The sequence below is a fragment of the Rhagoletis pomonella genome, unplaced genomic scaffold (assembly GCF_013731165.1).
Source record: "Rhagoletis pomonella isolate Grant_MI unplaced genomic scaffold, Rhpom_1.0 Rhpom_scaffold_00006, whole genome shotgun sequence".
Lineage (NCBI taxonomy): Eukaryota > Metazoa > Arthropoda > Insecta > Diptera > Tephritidae > Rhagoletis > Rhagoletis pomonella.
The window spans coordinates 29,443,693-29,459,508 of NW_023458560.1; the positions used below are offsets into that span (position 1 = coordinate 29,443,693).

Here is a 15,816-nt window from a genome sequence, read left to right on the forward strand (position 1 = left end):
ATTGGCGCTTATACATATGGTAGTGTTTGGCCGTGCTTCTCCTCCGATTTATGGCTAGCGCCTTTATGTTGTTACACAAAGGGGAGGGGCCTACGCTTTTACGACGACTCCGAACGGTGAATGTATTTTTTGTGAGAAGCTGTTTTTCATGGCAGAAAATAAATTTTTTGATGTTGGTCGGCAACTGGGCTCGAACCCAGGCCCTGCGGAATGGTGGCGCGCACTGCTATCCACTACACCACAGCTACCGTCACATTATACATATGAGTTTTATTCCAACAAAAAACGAAGTTTGATTTTTTTTTAGTAAATGAGTAAAAATTTGTGCAGTGGGCCCACATTTCTATTCGTTCTATTAACAACAATTTGCAGAAAAAAAAATTTGCCGGAATCCTTCGAGACGAAAGTTATTAACGTTTTTCTCTTGACGCCCAATGTATTTTGTATGGAAAACGATGAAATGAGTATCGCAAGCGCGCCAGACTCGCTGTCAATCGATACCTACTTGTTGAAAAACGATAAACGAAATAAAAAATGGCGATATCATCGGCGATAATTTTCAAAGAAATATCGTGTCATGTCGTGTCGTGTCGAACTTCCGCAATAGAAAATGCTGTTAGCGTAATTATTTGTGAATTTGAGCATGCGTGTGTTTAGTGCGAAATTTTTCTACTCGTATTTGTACTTGTTACAAAAAAAGTTTTTGGATTGGAAATGCTCAATTTAAACTTGAGTGACAGCGTTTGAAATAATTTCCATTTCATGAAATCTGAAATCAATTTCGTATTCGCGGTGACATTTTAGATTTGTGCCAATTAATAATGCATACGGCCGGACGAGCAGAAATACAGGCATACAAAACACAAATGTATATCCATAAATCATGAATATTTATGCGAGCCCGAAAGAACAACTGGTACGATGAGAAATGTCAGAAAGCTGCAAAGAAAAAAGATGCCGCCTACAGGGCCAAGCTGCGATCGGGCGCAAAGTGCGCTATGTGGGACCGCTACAGGGATCTGAAGAGGGAAGCGAGACGTATTTGCCGCAATAAGAAGAGAGAGATCGAGATACGTGAGTTCAAAGAGCTTGAAATGCTGGCCGACAGGAAAAAGCTGCTGTATGAACAGGACTTAAATTATGGAGGGAACACTGAATGGTAGCAGCGATGAAAGTAGTGGAGAAGACGAATCCGAGCCCCCAGTCGATGACGATGGAGTCGATGTCCCACCGCCTGACTATGACGATGTGCGAATAGCGATTACGCGGCTGAAAAACAACAAAGCGGCTGGAGCTGACTGCTTTCCAACCGAGCTATTCAAATACGGCGGTGAAGAGCTGATATGGTGCATACATCAACTCTTATGCAGAATAAGTTCATATGAACGCATGCCCGACAACTGGAATTTAAGTGTGCTCTGCCCAACCTTTAGGCACGGTGCACATTAGAGCGATACGATATGCGATGCGATATGCGATACGATACGCGATGCGATATGAAATGCGCGCAGTGCACATTAGAGAGATGCGACACGCGTTATCATTTGCGGTGTGATAGCTACACAAACGCCTTTCAGCTAATACCACGAGTTCATCCGATAAAGACATTGCTGTAGCATATTCATGACTACAGCAAAGAGAAACAAGTAAGAGCAGCGCCGTCTTCGGCTATGCCGAAGGCTTCATACCTTTCATGAATATCTGCAAATTTTACTTTGACAGATTACTGCTTTTGAATACATCTGCATACATCGATAGAGGAGTTACATACTTATATAAAAAATCGCATCTAAACAATCAGAGGTATGGAAGATATACTTTATATGACACCAATCTAAGTGATTTTCACCGCTATGTGATCGGTATGTAAACCGGTAACACAATTTATTGGGTTTAGTTTCGTACATAAAGGAGATATATGGCAAAAACTGGTATCTTAACAATCAGTGCTATAGGAGATAAAGCTTATACAGCATAGATTTTGACGATTTTCTCAGTAGACTTTGTATTATTATTTATAAAATATCTTACGAAATTTATCGGTTTTAGCTGTTCAAATAAAGGAGTTTTACAGTAAAATCCCATATCTGAACAATCAGATGTATGGAAGATATATGTTGTAGTCATCCGATCCTTGTTATTTCCACTGTAAGTATTCTGTTAATAATGAGTGAAAATGGTGCGGAATTTCATGTTCCTAGCTGCATAAATGAAGGAGTTATGATAAAAGACCTCATATCTGAACAATCAGTTGTATGGGGGCTGCAGGTTATAGTGACCCGATCTTTGTTATTTTCGCTGTAAGTCTTCTGTTGATAATGAGTGAAAACAGCGCGAAATTTCATGGTCCTAGCTACATAAATGGATGAATTATAACGAAAAATCTCATATCTGAACAAAAAGTTGTATGGGAGCTATAGGTTATAGTTACCCGATCTTTTTAATTTTCACTGTAAGTTTTCTGTTGATAATTATTGAAAACAGTGCGGAATTTCATGTTCCTAGCTATATAAATGGAGGAGTTATAACGCAAAATTTTATATCTGAACAATCAGTTGTATGGGAGCTATAGGTTATAGTGACCCGATCTTTGTAATTTTCACTGTAAGTATTCTGTTGATAATGGGTGCAAGTATTGCAAAATTTTTATATTGAAAAATCTCATATCTGAACAATCAGTTGTATGGGAGCTATATGTTATAGTGGTCCGATTCTTCCGGTTCCGACAAATGATTAATACATTATAAAAATACACCCACCTACCAAATTTGATCCGGAAACTGAGAGACTAGATTGCATATAAACAGACAGACAGACGGACAGACGGACAGACGGACATGGCTAAATCAACTCAGCTCGACGTTCTGATCATATAAGTATACATTTTCATGGGACTATCTCTTTTTGTTCTGGTACTTACAAACATCGGACCAAAGTTATAATACCATTTCATGTTCATGAAAGGTATAAAAAGAGCTAATAACATGAAAAAGGTGAGGAACATAAAGCACGGTTCGGGAATTATTGAGTATGGTGTTATTGCATGTACCCACCCATCGTAGAATTATACCAGGTGAAGTAATATTAGACTGAGGAGAGAGATTTTGACACTGCCTTATTTGAAAATTGCCTTTAAAATTTGACTATAAGGCAGCCGAATGTCAGAAAATAAAGCGAGATAGCTGTTTTATTACTTCACCAGTTTATTACGCCATGGTTCCATGCAAATATTTTAAGGTTTTAAAAAGCATGCAGATAAAATTCATTCAAAAGCGCTTGGTCCAATTTGCGGAGCAGTTATTTAAGACGACGTTTTTCCTATATTTTGTTAGACTTTTCATAAGTAAAAATATTTTTTTAATATTACTCTCTTCATATGAGTTATATCACATCTTTTGTTTAATTGCATTTTTTGGGAATAAACAAAGTTATTTTTCCATCTGTCATTAAACTGTTTTTGTTACAAATAGTATAAATAGGCAATGTAGGCTGTTTTTTTCTGTATAGTTCCATAAGAATGGGGTTTTTTTTTAACTAATTCGACAAAAAATTGAGGAAGATGCTTCCTCCTGTGAAATGGCCATGCTTATTGCAAAAATTACCGGCAATACTAATCGCACCTCGCTCAGCAAACCGTGTCGCACATGCGATACGCATGCGATATTATATCGCAGCGGTGTCGCTTGCGTGCAAGTGTACACAGTTTTCATCGCTTCCTACCAATTCCCAGGTACTCAGCATGTCGATGTCGCATCGCGTATCGTATCGCACATCGTATCGCTCTAATGTGCACCGTGCCTTTCTCTTAAAATGATTAGTATCGTGTCAGCTCAGCGCACGCTGGGCCACAACCGGCGAATTTTCTGGCCGGATAAACTTATAAAATATAGAATTGCTAGATTCACCCATATTTTTTATCGTTTTTACATAAGTATATACGAGTAAATATGTATGCTTATGTATTAATATATTATTATCGTACTCTAATCCTCCATTTTTAGTTTATTGCCATATTCGTTTTGCGCACTTTCCATTTGCAAATGAATTAATAAACTGTCCACCATTTAAATAAATTATACACTTCTATATGAAATTCATGAAGTCGATTTGGCAACAGGCACCGCCTGTTCGAGAACTTTTTTTATTCAAAGTATGTGCGCATATCATACTGTGAGTAGGAGTAAATTAAATCACCTCCAACTACAAAAAGGTCCTACGCCTACGTAGGCAACTTGTCATGTGGAAAGCAAACAAAAGTCTACACACGCGCTTACTTGAGCACATTGTATGGAAACATACTCGTACTTAAATATATTTGAGTGATTGCGACAAAATATATGTTTCAGTGTATAAATATACCAAATGTGCGTCCACAAAAAAGGAAGCACATATACATACATATGTATATATAAACAAACCTGAGGATATTTTATAATAACAACTCAACTTGACTTCGACCAGTTTTTCTCTAAAGCACTAAATAATTGGGTGCTCATTCCATATTTCTACTTTTAAACAGTCCTTTGCGTTGCTTAAGAAGCCAATTTTAGGCAATGCTTAAAACAATTTTTTAATTTTTGCATGCAAGTTTAATATTTTTCAATTTAACATCTGACCTTCAAAAATCACATAAGTTGTTTTGCCAAAATTTCGCAGTTGTGTGTGTCCTCATTTGTTTAGCAGCTTTATTTATTTTTTACTTTTTTGTCCTTTGTTGCCTTTTAGTCTAATTATTTATGAGATTAAGCATGTCTACGCTCAGATTGCGGATGTTGAGACAACGTTGACATGTGTGTTTGTTGTTTATGCTTTATGCATTTTTTAATTGGATTCCTTTGTAACTAATTACAATTTGGCCAAAGTAAATCTGTCAGGCAACAACGTGAGTGTGTGTATGCGAACGTAAGTGAATGGATGCGTGAAAGCTATATGTGTATGTAAAACGTAAAAATCTCTTTCATTATTTAAGGCATAAATTGAATTAGAGGCATGCAACTGTATGTACAACCTAAACTAGAAAATGGAGGTGAATACAAGGTCATATTTTTAAAAAGCATAAATTTTTCGGAGGATGTCTTTATATGTCCCTACAAATTTGTATGCAAAATTTATTTAGTGGCCGAATGCAAAGAGGCCACAAAAACTTTTCTGTATTGCCAAGAAGTTCTTTGTTTTGTTTTCGCTCACCGTATCAATCTCTAAGGTGGAACTTGCTAGCCGAGGTGCGTTTTTTGTGGTTTCTTACCACTGAGCATAACCAGAACCATCCACGCGCAGATTGGGAGAAAACGACCTTACGAAGGGGATTGAAAAATCGTCAGAAGACTGCTCGACGAGTGCCTTTCAAAACACCTGTAACATATGGCATTTTCCCAGCTTATATTCAAGAGGGCCTTCCTCACTTGCTGTCCTTTCTAATACCGCTTTTCAGGGCATGTTTTGGATAGCGGCCCCTTCCACTTCAATAGCAGGAAGTGACGGTGCGCTACATCCCAAAGGTGGGGCAAAAACCAGCAGCCAACCAAGTTAAACCCTCCTATTTGTCTTTCGTCCTTTCTACTAAAAACCATGGAAAGAATCGTAGAAAGGCATATAAGGGATAGTTTCCTTACACGGAACCCTTTATATAGATACCAATATGCTTATCTTCGAGGAAGATCTTATAACCACGCTCGTCAGAGTCTAACAAGGTAAATTGAGAAGTACATACTAATATGGGGAATAAAGGGTGGCGGCAGGATGTTTCTTGGCCGCGGAGCGCGCTTTCGATATCACAGAACACTCTCTAATATAAAATTGCGTCCGGAATAAACGGGTTGATGAAACGACATGTCGCTGCATAGCATCCGTCCTTAAATGCGGAACCATTACATATCCTCTAGAACAGGAAAGAGACACATTCTTAGGTACGAAGGGTTGCCCGCAAGTGGAAATGATCTGAATTTCAGGGCTACGCGGCCAAGAATGTCGTCCTAATCAGAGGTGGGTTCGCAGACACCGTCTCCAATCTCCTAAGGAATGCTCTAAACCAGGGTCGGCCGCAGGATGTCATTCGCAACAACCAAGAATATCATTGTTTCATTCAGAGTATTTATTCCGCGTACTGTATTTAGTTATGCATATAATTCACCACAACTACAATAATAAAAGTCTCATGATGCATTATTTTCCAAATTACTCTGCTTTCAATAACGCAATTCGCCGAGGTACAAATACCAATTCTTTTAATGCCGAGACAAAATTAACATCCAGATTGCGATGAATATTGAGCGAAGTTTTTAGACGGCGCAAAGTTGAAAACGTTCTTTCATTCGCGGCAGTCGTATAAGGTAAAACAGTTATGACTCTAAGTAGAAAGTAAGAAGAAATGCTGAACAATTATCAATAAATTAGCTCCAAACATATTGTCTAATCCAAAAGTCTGTTAAGTTTTACACGGTCAAAAATTACCCTAAGAACAAATTAAGTTTGTAATTTAAGGAACTAATGAGTGTTAAAATAAAAAAAAATATATAAGAGTAATGGCAATGGTACTGGTATGTGTAGTTGTAATGGTAATGTTAATGGTAGTGGTAATGGAAATAGTCAAGAGAAATGGTAATCGCAAATACAATGGCAATGATAATGTAAATGGCAATGTTAATGGTTAAGGTAATGATAATGGTAATGGTAATCGTAACTTTGCATTCGTATTCTGTGCGTATCTGTGTTCGCATTTGTATTCGTGTTCGCATTCGTTTTCTTATACGTCTTCCTTGTTTTATTCGTACTCATGTTCGTCTCCGTGCCTGTTCATATCTATCCTCGTCTTCTACTTCTTAATCGTTCCCTTTTTCCCTTCGCTTTCGTAATCGTTAGCGTCTTCGTCTCGGCCTTTCTTTTGGCCTTCATCATCGTATTTCTCTTCAAACCGGGTTTGTATCATACATATGTCTTACGTCTTTGCCCCCTTATATGTATGTACGTATTCGTTTTCGTCTTTATTTTCTCCGCCGACTTATTACTCGTCTTCACCTTCACCTTCGTCTCCGTATTCGTCTTCGTATTCATCTTCGTGTTCGTTTTCATCTTCCCCGTTGTAATCGTCTTTGAATTTATGTTTACTATGAACCTTAGTCTTTAACCGTAATACCATGTCCCCACCGAAGCTAACCACGTAGTTATGGCTATTGAGTTGGTTATCCCGATAAACCACTTGATTTAGCGTAGTTTCGCCATATAAAAATGACAGCACTTAACCATTTCACTGAGATGGTTAAAAGCTAACCATCTCGAAACCACGTCGAAAGTCTGATACAACCCTGTGTTTGCCCGCCATCTGTGGGTCATTAGCGTTAAAATGTGAAGAATTCGTTCCCTACTAGTGTTTGGACTCCACTAAAATCAATTAGATTTACTCCGATTTTTGAAAAAATTTGAAATCTACTCCTCTACTCCGCTTGACTTCAAATCTATTCCGTTTTTTTCATTCATGCTATGCCCCTCTTGGTGCCGGTTTTTGAGTGTTCACCACCGGTTTCAGTTAAAAAATTGAAAGTTAGCCAAATCTCACTGTTAAAAAGTAACTCTTTCATAGCAATGCGTCAATAAAGTAACATCGTTATTCTTTGATGTATGGCTGCACAAATTAGCGGATGCAGAACTTTACTTAAGTTGTTAAAAAATATATGAGGAATGAAATTTATATAAAGTAGAAAAGGTTTGCTTTTTAAAAAATTAAGTGTTAGATACGTTCTACTATATTTAAAATGCTAAAAATTACCTAAATATGTAATATATTATCCTTATATTGCCTCGTGTTCTTATTTTGCATGAGTAGAAAATATTTTAGTCAAACAGTTAATGTCAGAAACAAAAATAAAAAATTCAATCTAGTACGGAAAATTAGTTTTTGCTCCGATTTTTGCAGTAATTTAGTCCTGAATCGATTTTTGGGCCGAACACTGTTCTTTACATTTGTACTGTTTTATAAACCTCAAACCGCAGTGTGGACAGCATTAGTTAGTGATGTGGTTAAGCTCGATTTGAGATGGTTAACTTTTTGGTGGGGACATGGTATAAGGGTGTCACATTTTTAACTTTTGTTGATATTTATTTGAGGATTTTTTTTCAGTTTTCTTTCAAAACAAAAATTAAAAACCCAAAAATGAAGTTTTATTTTCTAAGCAATAAACTAAAGGTGCTGGCCCAATGCAGGCTTGCTTTGCTTGCTTCGCTGCGAGAAGTGTCAAAAATTATTTGGAATATACTAAAACGTATAAAGGCTGGCCAAATGGCAGCTTTTCTTCACTTGCTTTAAGCGCCTCAATGTTTGAAATAAGTAAATGTTTTATTTGAAAGTGGTTTGTAGGCTTTTGACCAAGAGGTATGTTCCTTTCAAAATACACAAATTCAAACAAAAATTTGCTTACTTAATTTAAAAAAGTCACAGAAAATGCAGGTTATTCGAAATGAAATAAAAATAAATAATATAAAAAAAAAACTTTTTAATATACAACGCTTTTATAAATGGACTAAAAAGTAGAAAATAATATTTCTCAGTCCCATAGAATTTGTTTTGATAACTTTTGATTTTGAAATTTTAGCAAAAGTCGTTATAACCAGTTTATGAGATTGAAAATGAAAAGCGTCTATTTCCGCTGTAGCGAACGTAGTACATAGGGCGACATCTAGATGTCATCTACCTCGCCCTATTCACTACAGATGTCGCCCTAATCACTAGACTTTTTTATAGGAACTTTGCAAAGCAAAGGTTTTATGGTGTCGGACACACAACATTGAAAGTTTCTGGATCCACATCATTGAAAGTTTCTGGGGCCACAACATTGCAAGTTGATAAAAGCGTTGTAATGTAATGAGTCATTGTTTCCATATTTATATTTAGTATATCGTTATCTTATAATAAAAAGTTGCAAAGCCAACTTTTACAAATTTTACACGAGAGGAAAAAACTTCTTATAGCTCTTTTCTTCAAGTAAATCGCTTTTGAAAGTTATAGTTTTTTTAATAAATGTAGATATAGATATGTGTGTATCATTATTATCATTTCTTTTAAATACAAACATTATTTCGCATTAAATTAAAAATAAATCTGAAAGTTTCTGATACATTTTTTAGAGTTTTTTAGGAAATAAAATAATTATTAACGTTAAGGGAACAGACATTGACTTTTCAACCAGACAGCTGGTTACTTTGACAGCGTTCCAAGCCACCATTCGGTCAGGCAAGTTTTCAAAGTAAATCAAAGCAAATTGAAGTCAGCAAGGCGCGCAAAGCAAGCTTGCATTGGGCCAGCGCCTTAAACTCTTTAAAAAATTTAATCACCAAAAAGTATTTTTTTTTTTATAAAAACTATATCTGTTACGGTGCCTGCCTTATGGCGTTTTCGTTTCTACAGAAAAAGGTTACCTTCTCTTTTCCCTCTACGTACATATAGTAAGAAAAGGGCAATAAGAGGGCGACATTTTTTTTTAAACGAAAACGCCATTAGAGACCAAAAGCAATAACCAAATACACACTTTTCTCTTATACTACTGCCTTATTCATATGCCTTGTTCCACTAATTTTGTTCTATGAAGTTTCATTTATTATTCTCTTTTATCCGCTGATTTTAATCACTATGCAATGTATATTTCAACAACAATGCTTTATTAAAGGACGCTCCTGCCATCCGCAATACTGGTTGAGGTAGCGCAATTATGAGCACATACTAGCTAGCAACAAAAATATCAAAATAATTTTATTTTAATTACAAATAAATATGTGAATATATTAGATAACATTCATAAATGTGTCTATTAGATAACATTCATAAATGTGTCTAAAAACAAAAACAGTTATAGATAAATGTGGCAATGTCACGGAAGTGAAGCATATTCACGGCTGCTACATAACAACCAAGCCCAATAACAATCCGTCCGCATTCCTCAAAATGTGGCCAAACAATCAACTAACTAAGTAATCCAGATTCCATAGCCTTCCTTCTACTCCTCCCACTCAATGAGATTTTAGCGCTGAACTCTTGTTGAACGATTGCATGGAAGTGTATGGGTGTTGTTGGTGGAGTGCCTGGCAGCAAGTTGTGCGCATTTATCGTCGGAGTACAATCAATATTTGTACGCAATCGCATGCTAGCACACATCGTTGCTGTTATAAGGCAGCTACCGGCATAACTGGCTCAAAGAAGGATAAAACACACATCGCAAATTCGCATTTTAGTTATGCTAACACGCAGCAGTGTTTTGACGATTTGCTGAAAGCAAATGTATATGGGCGCTATTAAGCGCAACCCATTGACTGCCATCAGCAACATGCAACCAATGTAATCACCTCTACTTTAGTCGCTACTTTTTGTTTTGCTACACACCGTTATTGCGGCTGCTAGTACATAGTTCCTTTGCCGGCCTAAGGCTTAGCAGCGGCACCAACCACCTTTCACGCATCACCGGCATTGACGCAAACAACGGCATATAACTTCTGTTATCAATTTTCCAGATTCTTATGGTTTCAGCTTACGTAAGAGTTTTCCTTTTCGTATATTTAAGTAGTTGTGTATTTTTAGTTTCCTCTTCAGCACTCTTCCGCTTGAATTATTCGGTTATTCGATTGGCGCAGGCGGGCCCGGCTGGGAAAAAAACAACAATTGCTAGTAGGTTGGGGTTGGCGTACGAAAATGTAATAATAAAACTTCATCAGCAACATAACAGCCTTAGTTAATATTCGATTTGTTCATTTTATTGCCTTACCGGGAAAAATGCGTACATTTTCATACATATGAACCAATACATAAAATAATACATACACATGCCAATGTCAAATGAGAAATGAAGTCCAACAAACTTTACAAAGAAGAACGCTAAGATGGCAGGCAGTTGTGGAATATAACTGGTGGCAATCCTGAGTAACATTATCTTATTTAGTATTTTTTATTTGTTTTTATTTTTATTTTTTTTTATTCATGACTGGTAATCTTATTTGATTACATATGTGTGATAGAATTGAAAGTGATAGTTGCTTGTTATGTGTGCCTATTCAAAGACAAAGACGTTTAATGTAATGAGTAATACCAGTCGACTCCTGAGTAGTATTTTGAATTGTTTAATTCTAAAAGAAATTAACCAGCTGAGGCATTATTCGAGAACCTTTAAACTAGTTTTGGTTGTGGATTAAAAAGTAAGATCCCAATTGTTTAATACAATTTCGCTTTTTTGTTTTTACCAACGCATCAGTGGTATTCTGTTGGATTTGAAACAGACATTGTTACTGACATTATTTCTGAAACCCAAGAAAATTAACCTCTCTATAAGTTTATGTCTACGTTGGTGCATACACCTAGTAAAAGGGACAAGGGTAAATACCCAACCACTAAATGGGTTATTTGAAAGTAAAAACACATATACATATTTATCCTTGTACATTAAGGCAAATCCCTCTTGCTACCAGTATACCGTTAAAATGCGACATCGAGTAGAATGCTTTACTCACGTTATCTTGCATACCTTATAGTAAACAACGAAGGTAACTTTCAAATTGAGTGGAGTGCGTCCTTTCTGCTGAAAGTGGTGAACTATTTTTATAAAAAAAAACTCCAGTTGATTGATAAGTGAGAGATTTCTAATCAAAAGTTTAGTATTTGGATCAATATTATCTCCAAGATGAGCTACATTTGAAAAACTATCAGTTACACTTATAAGCATAAGTTCATGAAAAGTGTCAAACGGTGGGAGAGAGTAAAATTTGAGTTTGACAGTTCCACAGGTTTTAGTCCGAAGTTCAAAGGAGCAGACTAATTAAATACTAGATTAGAAAGATTTATGAATTTTTCTTTAAAAGAAAAGAGCAGAGCAACCACCCTATTTTTCTAAAATTTCATGAAAACCCACTTTTTTGCTAAAGAGCCATTGTATATATAAATTTTTTAATAAATATTGATGAACTCCTTAGCCACACTGCTCAAAATCTGAAATTCCGCTACATATGCACATATAAATTCAAGGCCGTATTGAAGAAAGGCACCTAAATTCCACAGTTTTTATGCAATTGCAATAAATGAGATGAGATCAGCTTATTTGAAAATAGATTTATTTCAAGATAGTATCCACACTTTGAAATCATAGAAATTATCGATGGTCAAAATTTATAAAATTAAGAGAAATATTGGTCTTTTTTTAATTTACCCGATAAAAAATCCCAACAAGCCAAGTCCGACAATAGACTGATATATACCGTTTTAAAGGCCTATACATACTCTTCTTAGATTATATTCCATCTTTGAAATCGAATCAAAGATAGTCATTGAACAACTCATAAATCTACAAAATCCTATTTTCTGACCTAAATTGTAAGGTCGCGACCTCTAAATGACCTTTAAAAAATCTATAAAAATAGGCAATAATATTTCTCATAAAAACTAATAAAATTAGGGGGTAGGGTGTTGAAATTTCCAAAAAAGCATTTTTGATGGGCACCCTAATATAGATGTTATGTATATTTATTGTGTAAATGTTATGTATAAACACAAAAAATAGCAATTTTATATCTGGAGTTTACTTAGTACTAAGTTCCAGCAAAACCTTGATATCATTATGTGATTGCTCTTCTAGAAAGCTGTTTACGTTTACAAAGAATTCTAGCAAATTCCTGTTCACACTTATAGAGGCAGTACAGGTAGAGCATTGAACAGCATCTTCAAGGCGGAAGTCGCGGCGGTAAAGAAAGCAGCGGAGCTTCTCAATAACAGCAATGCTCACAGCAATTAAATTGATTTCTATATAGATAGCCAAGCAGCCATAAAATCCATAGTGTCGAATACTACGACCTAAAAAAGTGTCTTAGAAAGCAGAAATTAACTAAAAATACTAGGGTTAAGTAGGAAAGTTCACTTGTACTAGGTACCTGGGCATAAGGGCACGAAAGGGTGGATACTCTAGCAAAAGAAGGAGTGCTACTAAATAATGCAGTCGAGCTAGGCTCTAAAAAAGCACTGTGACTTAGGAATGTTCCAAGAGGTTGGTGGTCACAACAACGTTAGTGCAAAGTACCCAGAGCTATGCTCACGTCACATGACCTGAAATTAACGAAACTTATACTTAAACTACCAAGGAACGACTGTAGACTTCTGGTGGGTCTCATAACTGGTCACAATTTGTTAGCTTACCACGCCCTTAGAACGGGTTTGGTGATAACTTTAGGAAGTGTGAAATTGATCAAGAAACAGTGAAGCACATAGTTGTGCGACTGTCCAGCGATGGCGAATTTGCGTCTGAGCTACTTTGGGAGGCGTTTCTAATTTGCCTGGAGTAAGCAACAAAAGGAGGGTTCCACAAAATCCTAAAATTCGCAAATAAGGTTTCTTGGATTCTCAATATAGTGCCCGCCTATTCATCACGAATGGTCGTTTTTATCTGGTAACACTATGGACCGGAAAATCTGTCTATGTGAGGCTTTTACTAGCCAGCCAGTTCTACCTAACCTAACCTAACCTAACCGCTAAGTTTCGCAGGGTCCAAAATGGAGCCAAGGCCAAATTGTGGTTTGTAATTTAAGGACTAATGAGGGTTAAGCAGTGGCGGATACAGAGATGAAAAAGTAAAATTTCGGAGACACTCGCTAAAAATATTACATACTTATGACTCGCAAGCCTCAACATATGAGTGGAACTGGATGGCACCAAAAGTATTACTTCATATTTTCATGTAATTTAACAACTTTTCGTAAGTAACTCATTTATATTAATTTTTAACATTTTAATAAGAAAAAATTTTAAATTTTGATTTTCAACACCTTACCGCAGCCAAAATTGAGGAGGTCTATAACAAAACGCAATAATTCCACCAAAACAATTTTTTGGATAAACGAAAAAAACTAATTTAAGTCAATAGGATATATATTTTTTTTAAACTGTTGTTGTAGTTTAATAGTTATCTAAAAACAATACAAATCATAAAAAAATTTGTATCTGGCAATTAGTTTTTAAGTTATTTAGATTAAAAAAATGGAAATGTTGCGTTTTGGTCCGTCCAATAGTATTTATTTCACTTTGTTCTGAACATGTATGGAAATATTGCGTTTTGATATCAACTAGGTTTGGAATTTTGGCTTTTTGCTTTAAATAATTTTTTTTGATTTTAATTGCTTATACATATTCTATAGGAAAATTAAAAACTGTTTTATATCAACGGTTTTTATTGCATTTAAATCACTATATTAACATACAAGTATTACGTGGCAATGGTTGGACTTGCTGCATATCGAAACACAAGCTCACAGATCTAGGAGGCTCATCTCTTGCAATTTCATAAAAAGAATTGGCTCTTAGCTTGTGAGTCCTTTGTTCAGTAATGAGCTGCTGTTTTAAGTCCAAATTTTGTTCCATTTTGATTTTTTGTTTATTTAATACGCATTGAGCACACACAACTGTTGCAGGGGAAAAGAATCCTATGTTAAGAGTATTGAAAATATTCCAAAAATATGTTTTTTTAACTTTCAGTGAATTATCTACTGAATCATTATAAATCCCCCATAATTTCCTTATATTAAGTTCTGGTGAAAGATAGCATCTTTTAGATTTATTTCTGTTGTAATGGCTCTCTTTCGCTGGTAAGTTTTTGAGGAATTTTAGCACACTTTCTCTCTTTGGTTTAAACCGAGATGTGAGCCTATCCCCACCTCTGTTCTCTTTAAGAATGTTACCATGAAAAATAGCTTGTGCAACAGTATTCACTCTCCGGCCTGTAACCGACAATGCTTTCAGAAAAAAGGCATGACACACCCTCTCTTTTTTGTTTTTGTGTTGCAAAAAATAGTTGCATGAGAAAGTCTTTTTTTGTATTGTGGTGTATACTTGTGGCGCTTGGGTACATATGCAACCATCAGCCGTGTCAAATATTGATCCTGATCAACTTTTGATTTATTTTTATATAACAGCTCACGATTGCGAATAATTAAATGGGAATTGATTTCCGAAATAGCTATCAATTCCACCATTTTTTTCAAAATATTGTTGCTTTTCCACCATAAGTTTTTCATTAAAAACGACCTCAAGCTCAATAAAAATTGTTGAATTTAAAAGTTTAAGACACATCAAAATGTCAACATTAAACGGTGGAAATATTATTCTTGCTGAAGCGAAACAATCTAGACTAATAAAACTAGTGCGCCACCAAGAGACAAAATAATTACATTGATTATAAGATGACGCTGATTTGGAAAAAAAAAAATCCAATTTTACAATTTTTATTGGCACAGTCGAAATTCATTCTCAAATGGTTATATACATGAAGAAATTAACATATGTATTTATTCGTGAAGAATACTGTAGAAAAATATTCCACACCAATAGTTGATGACTTTAAATTAAGGCATGCGAGTAAACGCGTTAGCTGACTGGGTATAGTGCTACGGGGCGTATACGTTACATAAAGAACTACGGGTATAGTATGAGCGCCAGTTGTTATTTTGACCTTTTTGAGTGTATCTTTTTTAAGTTTTCATTTAAATATAATTTCGCCATTAAATTTTGTTCTTTATGCAAAACTGAAGATAACGTATTGTAAGGTCCAATCAGTTCGTTAACGCTATACTTCTGTGTTTTACATAATACGCTCAATAAGACGTATATTTAGCCGATGTTTACAAGGCTGATACCGCATTAGTTGGAACGTATGTCGGGGTCGCCTTTCTTTTGGGCCCAGCACACTTAAATTCCAGTTTTCGGGAGGCGTTCACATATTCATATTCTGATTGAGAGTTGATGCATGCTGTGGATGATTAGTTCAGTGTTTTAACGTTTATGATGAATCGATGTTATTGCCTAGT

General features: G+C 35.7%; 1 protein-coding gene across 1 annotated transcript in view; it reads right to left on the reverse strand.

Annotated features, from left to right (window-relative positions):
• Positions 1-15,816, reverse strand: part of LOC118740561 — a 613,337-nt gene that overhangs the window by 39,869 nt on the left and 557,652 nt on the right. The window lies entirely within an intron of this gene.